The 7,811-nt window shown below is 43.3% G+C and overlaps 1 non-coding gene across 1 annotated transcript; it reads left to right on the plus strand.

The window, feature by feature from the left end:
* Positions 1–1,114: 1,114 nt before the first annotated feature.
* On the plus strand, positions 1,115–1,221 carry LOC139179831 (U6 spliceosomal RNA). The gene has a single exon (XR_011564186.1). It is a non-coding gene; the product is annotated as a U6 spliceosomal RNA (small nuclear RNA).
* Positions 1,222–7,811: the final 6,590 nt, after the last annotated feature.

The raw sequence follows: 7,811 nt of genomic DNA on the forward strand, positions 1-7,811 counted from the left end.
AAAGGAAATCAGTCCTGGGTGTTCTTCGGAAGGAATGATGCTAAAGTTGAAACTCCAGTACTTTGGCCACCTCATGCGAAGAGTTGACTCATTGGGAAAGACTCTGATGCTGGGAGGGATTAGGGGCAGGAGGGAAAGGGGACAACAGAATGAGATAGCTGGATGGCATCACTGACTCGATGGATGTGAGTCTGAGTGAACTCAAACACCGGGAGTTGGTGATGGACAGGGAGGCCTGGCGTGCTGCGATTCATGGGGCCACAAAGATTCGGACACAACTGAGCGACTGAACTGAAGTGAACTGAACTGAACTGAAAGGCGATGGCACCCCACTCCAGTACTCTTGCCTGGAAAATCCCATGGGTGGAGGAGCCTGGTGGGCTGCAGTCCATGGGGTCTCAAAGAGTCAGACACGTCTGAGTGACTTCACTTTCACTTTTCACTTTCATGCATTGGAGAAGGAAATGGCAACCCACCCCAGTCTTCTTGCCTGGAGAATCCCAGGGACGAGGGAACCTGGTGGGCTGCCGTCTATGGGGTCGCACAGAGTCGGACATGACTGAAGCGACTTAGCAGCAGCAGCAGCAGCAGCATAGCCAAAAAAAATAATTTAAAATAGTAAAAAAAAGAAAAGTGGGGCAAGTAAAGGTAAAATCAAGAAAGAGAAGGATGGAGCCTTCTCCTGGCCACCTGGCTGACCCCTCGTCAGCAACTCAGCAGCCACTCAACATCAGCACTCTCTCAGTATCCCTGCTGTCTCCATGGTGATTTAATGTGATTCTGATGGATCTGACTAGTTCATGAACGCTTCCTGGAGTTTGGCACTGTTGGTGCTAACTCCATTTTCCAGATGAGAAAACAGTGCTTCCGAGATTGTTAACAACTTGTCCCAAATCACCAAGTTGCTAAAATTGTGGGATCAGGCCATTGAACCTAGGCTGTTTCAGGCCCAAGCGTGTGCTCTTGGTGAGCAAAGTAAAAAATAAGATGGTGTTTAATGGAGGAGAACATGAACATGTATTGAGTACTTAATATATACCTGGCATGTGATCCTCACAACAGTCCTGCAAGGGAGGTATCATTCCCATTTCATAGATGAAGAAATTGAGGCTCAGTGCTCACTTTGGCAGCACATATACTTAAATTGGAATGATACAAAGAAGATTAGCATGGCCCCTGCTCAAGGATGACATGCAAATTGGTGAAGCATTTCATGTTTTTATGGCAGAAACCATCACAACATTGTAAAGCGATTTTCCTGCAATTAAAAAATAAAGTTAAAAAAGTATGAATAAAACAGGGAAATGTCTTTAAAAGTTGAGGCTCAGAGAGGTTACATAACTTATCTAAAGTTGCACTGCAAAGCCCCGGTCTGGGGCACTTCACCTCCTCTGTGTCTATGCTGAGAGTTTTGTACTTTCTCTCTGAAATAAATCCTGTTTGCTTGCTACCATGAAAAAGAAAAAGGCCAGGTCTCTCAGACTGCAAAGCCCATATTCTATTTGTTAAAAAATATATATTGTTGTTTTGCTCCTAAATTTTATTTATTTATCATGATTTATTTGGCTTCTTCAGGTCTTGACTGTGGCATGTGGAATCTAGTTTCCTGACCAGGGATCAAACCCAGGCTCCCTACATTGAGACTAGTGTCTTAGCCAGTGGACCACCAGGGAAGTCCCCCATATTCTTTCTTATTCTTTCTTCCAGATAGAATTCGCAGGAATTTCACAGATTGAACTAAGTAATTAAAAATCTCTCCTTTAGATATTTTTAGTTCTGCATATCCAAACCAAACACCTAGTGTATTTGTCAGAATTTGAAAGAAGTCTATTAAAGACTGCTTGCAAGTAAACCACTGTGTAAACTATGTTTTATAAGTTCTTCTGTTTTAATTATTTAGGTTTTCTAAAGTTTGAAGGGAAAAAAAGGAGATAGAAACCAGTTTTTAATGATTTGGAATTAGGATTCATGAATACACCAGATTCTTTCTTGGTACTGGGGGAAAGCAGAGAGTAAATGTGGTAGGAAACTATGAGGGTCCAGAGATTCAGACTTGAGCCTGGAAGAGACATTAAAGAGGTATTTCAGGGACTTCCCTGGTGGTCCAGTGGCTAAGACTCAGTGCTCCCAATGCAGTGGGTGTGGGCTTGATCCCTGGTCAGGGAACTAGATCCCACATGCCACAAGGAAGATTGATCTTATGTGCTGCAACTAAGACCCGGTGCAGTGAAATAAATACTCAATAAGTTAAATATTTAATAGAAACCTCAATTATTAAAAAATAAAAAAGTATGCAATTCTAATTTATTTTAGAAATAGCTTGAGTGTCTGCTAGTCAACAGTAGAGCTAAGGCCAGAACCTGGGGTTTCCCAATTCTTAAACCATTGTTTTTTCTTAGACATGAACCATGAATTGCTTTAGAAAATACTCCTTTCTCCTCCTCTCTTAATCCAGATAGGGGGGGAAAAGTGAGAAAGCTTAAAGACTATTAAAAAACAATCGGGACATTAAGAATCAAGTTATCCTGGAAGGAGGTCAAGACAGTAACCACAGAGGCTGGAGTTAAGGGGAGGAGAACCAGGCAAGATAAGATCTTAATCTAAAGCAACTAGAGTAAGCAGGCAAGCTTTTGTTACTTGTATTTAGCCGAACACTGTGAACAGAAAGCTTTTTGAAATCCTTGGCTAAATCAAAACCTGGAAAGTGAGGACTTCTAACCTTCAAGAAAAAAAAGCTGAGCGTGAGACAAAAAGGTATTTGTTTTTATACTTAACTTGGTAGGGAAAAGGAAAGAAAAAACAAGATGTCAGTTCAGCTGGGTCCCAATTCCAGCCCTGGGAAGCCCAAAGCCCACCCCTCTTGGTTTTATTTTTAAGGATAGCATTTTTTCCCTCCCTTGGCCACGTTCAGTGTGTAGGATCTTAGTTCCCTTACCAAGGATCAAACCTTCACCCCCTGGAAGCGTGAAGTCTTAACCACTGGACTGCCAGGGAAGTCCCACCCTCCCCATCTTGGTTTTTGTAAATAGTCCTGAAGGGCTTTCTTGGTTTCTAGACTACTGAGATCTTGCTTCCGTGTGTAAATTGAGTCCAATTTCCTAAAGAGATGGAAGTCAGGCTTTACATCCCAGTAATAGGGAACAAATTTGATTGGGAATGGCTGGGTTACCATCTAACACTGACATGTCATTTTCCCCTGCCCGGGCTCAGCTTCCATCCATCCAGCTGGCTTTTCTTTCATGGTCTTATTTCTTTCCTTTCTGCCCTCTGCCCCTACTCCCCTCTCCTTGCAGGAGCAGAAACAAGAAACTCTTCCTCTAATCTCCAGCCTGGCAGGTTTTCCCTCCCCTGGAGTCCAGGTGCCTGTAGCATTCGCTCCTTAGTGGCTTTCCCCCAAGGAGACATCTCCCTCCTTCCTCTTCCCCAAAAGGAATCATGGGGCCAGCTGTTAAGATTTCAAACAATTATTTTTTTCACATCTTTACTCAACATGGGAAAATCTCTGAAGTTTAAGGTGGCACCTGGCTGTCCTGTAGTGCTTGTATTTTTTTCAAGGCTTTGTTCTGTCTGGAATTTTATTATAATAACTAATGATGGGATTTCTTTAATGGTCCAGTGGTTAAGATTCTGAGCTTCCAATGCAGGGGGTCACAGGTTCAATCCCTGGTCAGGGAATTAAGATCCCACATGCCACATAGTGTGGCCAAAAAGCAAAACAAACAAACAACCACTACAACAAAAAACTAATGGGAATGAACATACCTTGATGTTTACATAATTTTAATAAATCATCTTCAAAATGATAAAACATTAGTAATCAAATAGAGATTCACTCAGTCATGTCCAACTCTTTGGGACCCCACAGACTGTAGCCCGCAAGGCTCCTCTGTCCATAGGATTTTCCCAGGCAAGAATATTGGAATGGGTTGCAATTTCCTCTCCCAGGGGAATCTTCACGACCCGGGATCAAACCCGTGTCTCCAGTATTGGCAGGTGGATTCTTTACCACTGAGCCACATGGGAAGGCTAGCTTCTATCAATGATTCACACCAAAAGGTGGTTCAATGAAGCAGCTATGATGAGGCAGTACTAGAATTCAAAGGGGAATCAGGTACCCTTGAAACTCAAACCTAATAATAGTAGAAAACATCACCCACTCACAGCAATATACACAGATTTGAAACTGTTTCTTTGAGAATGTTTCTGTTTGGGGGGATAATTCTCTTATTTGAAGGCTCGAAGTAATGACAGGCAGAGAAGATGCCTCAGTGACCTGATAGCCATGCCCTGGAGAGACAGCTGAGAGAGGGGTCCCCAACCTCCGGGATCTAATACCTGATGATCTGAGGTGGAGCTGATGTAATAGTAATAGAAATAAAGTACACAATAAATGTAATGCACTTGAATCATCCTGAAACCTTCCCCACTTCTCCAATTCATGGGGAAAATCCCCTTTCATAAAACTGGTCCCTGGTGCCAAAAAGTTTGGGGATATTCAAAGGAATGTTCCTTGTCCTTCACACCCACGCTGTTTGTCTAACTGCCCCATCTCACAAAGCTTTAACCTCCCCTAGCGTCACATGCCTCTCCCACTTTGAGGGGCAGGGTGCACACCAGTGTTCAGGCCTCAGGTCCTCCCTGGGCGCTGGTGATCTGTCCTTCTCATCCTGGCTCTGTAAGGCGCTCCCCTAAGTTTTTCCTGCTCCCCTGTTTCTCTAGTTCCTCCTGAATCTTCCTAGATAAACCTGTCTAAATGATGCAAGAACTTTCTATCTAATGAATCTGTGATTTTCTCCACTTTAATCACACCTGGGCTGTGTCTACCACACTCTCTCCACAGCTGCAATTGTCGTATCTGTTTCGTTTTCAGCTTTCTATTTTACACTGGAGTACAGCCGATTAACAATGTTGTGATGGCTTCAGGTGGACAGCAAAGGGACTCAGATGTATGTATTCATGTGTCCATTCTCCCCCAAGCTCCTCTCCCATCCAAGCTGCCACATAACATTAAGCAGAGTTCCCTGTGCTGTACAGTAGGTCCTTCATTATCCATTTTATTGTCAGATTTTATTTACTCCTTACTTTCTTTATGTCCCCTAAATGAATTTCCTCAAAATCCAGTTCCTCTCCTCTCAGGCCCCATAGCTAGTATTTCATTTTCACAATCACCTTGCCTCATGTAGGAGTGTGGTGGGCGGGGGGGGGCGGTGGGGTGGGGGGGCGGGTGGCAAACTGGCCCAGTGGAGGGAGGGGGCCTTAGCCACCTGCAGTCTGCGGCCTGAACAGCCACAAGGCTCCCCCAGTGGCAGAGTGGTACAGACTCTGCCTGCCAAGGCAGGAGATGCAGTAGACTCGGGTTCGATCCCTGGGTCTGAAAGATCACCTGGAGTAGGAAATGGCAACCCACTGCAGTATTCTTGCCTGGAAAATTCCATGGAAAGGAGGAGCCCGGCAGGCTACAGTCCATGGGGTTGCAAAGAGTCAGACAAGACTGAGCACGCACGCATATCATAGACACCAATGTTGAGTCAAACATCCCAGCTCACTTTTGGAGGGTTTAATTATGCCTTAATGCTCCTTATCATAATTAAGCAGAAATAGTGATTCTAATTAGCATATTTACAGAAACCACACAAGTATGCTTCCCTGGTGGCTCAGATGGTAAAGAACCCACCTGCAATGCAGGAGACCCAGGTTCAATCCCTGGGTCAGAAGATTCCCTGGAGGAGGAAATGGCAACCCACTCCAGTATTCTTGCCTGGAGAATTCCATGGACAGAGAAGCCTGGCAGGCTACAGTCCACAGGGTCGCAAAGAGTCAGACATGACTGAGCAAATAACACACACAAGTAGGTCCATATAATCGCACACTTCACCTACTCGTAGCTTAATGGTGTTCCATCCGTGTTTACTTTGCCCTGGTTTCCCTTTCAGCTTGAATGAGCACAACTTTTGAAGTCTTTAATTTATGACTGTTTTAACTTAAGCAAGCCCTGCTAGAGGGTGACAGATGGTAAATGTCAAAAACCCAAGAGAGGGTTTCTGTTTAGCCTTTGATTTTTGTTTTGTTTTTTAAGCCAGAGAAATGTCCGATTGTGTTCATAGTTTGTCGGAGAAGGCAATGGCAACCCACTCCAGTGTTCTTGCCTGGAGAACCCCAGGGACAGGGGAGCCTGGTAGGCTGCTGTCTATGGGGTCGCACAGAGTCAGACACGACTGAAGAGACTTAGCAGCAGCAGCAGAAGGAGAAAATTATTTCTGTTCTCAAAACACTATAATAATAACAAAAGTAAAACAAAGAACATGGACTTCCCTGGTGGTCTAGTGATTAAGAATCTGCCTGCCAATGCAGGGGACGCTGGGTCAATCCCTGGTCCAGGAAGATTCCATATGCCCGTGTGCCACAACCACTGAGCCAGAGCTCTAGAGTCTGTGCTCTGCAACAAGAGAAGCCATCGCAATAAGAATCCTGAGCACAGAAGGTAAAGAATAGCCCCTGTTCACTGCAACTACAGAATGCCCAAGGGCAGTAACGAAGACCCTTTGTAACCAAAAATGAATAAATAAATAAATCCTTCAAAAAAATCATTATCATCATCACCATGATGGCACTGATAATGGTGGCAGTGATTATAGCAGCCACCAACCCAGAGGTACTTGTATGTGCCAGGCACTGTCTCAGGAAGTATTCCTACCTTATTATTTTTTGAGGGGGGTTATACAGTGAGGCATGTGGGATCTTAGTTCCCCCTACCGAGATTGAACCTGCACCACTTACATTGGAAGCACAGAGTCTTAACCATTGGACCACCAGGAAAGTCCCGTTCCGACATTACTTTATTTAACCTTCATAATAACTTTAAAAGGTAATCATAACTGCTTCCATTTTACAGAAGAGAAAACTGAAGGTAAGATAAACTGATAAATTTTTCCACTACTACTGTGAAGACATAAGCAGTAAGACCCAGGGTCAGAATTTGAATCCAGGACTCTCCAGCTTCAGGCCACACAGTGAGCTTCTCTATCCTGTGTCGCCACCTCTCCTGCCATATCATTATACAGTTATTCCACAACTGCAGTTAGTTTGTTCATAACAATATACGTTCTTAAAAACAGTACCCTGTTCTACCCATCTAAAACACAGAAACAATTTCCATTATGTAGGGGTAAACTACAGATTTTATCAATTATCAAAACTTCAGCCATTCCTAAAGAATTGGGAAATGAAAGTCTTTTTTTTTTTTTTTTTTGGAAAGTCTATTTTTTAATTGCCCAAAATGAAAGTCTTGTTTTTTTGTATGTAAAATCCGTAAGGGTTTTTATGTGGTTGTAGCCTAAGGGAAGAGATACTGCTACGTTGAGAAGCCATTAAAGGTTTAATTTTTTTTTTCCTTAAGAGATTAGGGAAGCTTTGCTCAGTAAATTGGTTTGCTTAAATTGTTTGTGAAAATTTAAAAATTCCCCAAGTTCCTCCAAGCAGAATCAGTTAGTTTCTTATCCTTGTTTCAACTGCTCTTTCTTTGTGCATGTTTCTCTTACAGGATAGTACTTCGTATTCAGTGTGGTAACTATCTGTTTGTGTCCTGGGCCATAGGCTAGACTCCCAGAAAGTGGGGTTAAGACCATTGTACCCTTAGCAGCTAGCACATAACAGTATTTAATACATATTTACTGATTTAGTGAGTGAGTGTAAGTAGTAGAGTAAGAAGACATTTTACTTTTATATAATAGATGGCTCGTGACAAGATTAGTGTTCAGTGTTTTGTGTGAATCCTGGCAACCCACTCCAGTACTCTTGCCTGGAGAATCCCC

This window comes from Bos indicus, chromosome 25 (genome assembly GCF_029378745.1).
Source record: "Bos indicus isolate NIAB-ARS_2022 breed Sahiwal x Tharparkar chromosome 25, NIAB-ARS_B.indTharparkar_mat_pri_1.0, whole genome shotgun sequence".
NCBI classification, from domain to species: domain Eukaryota; kingdom Metazoa; phylum Chordata; class Mammalia; order Artiodactyla; family Bovidae; genus Bos; species Bos indicus.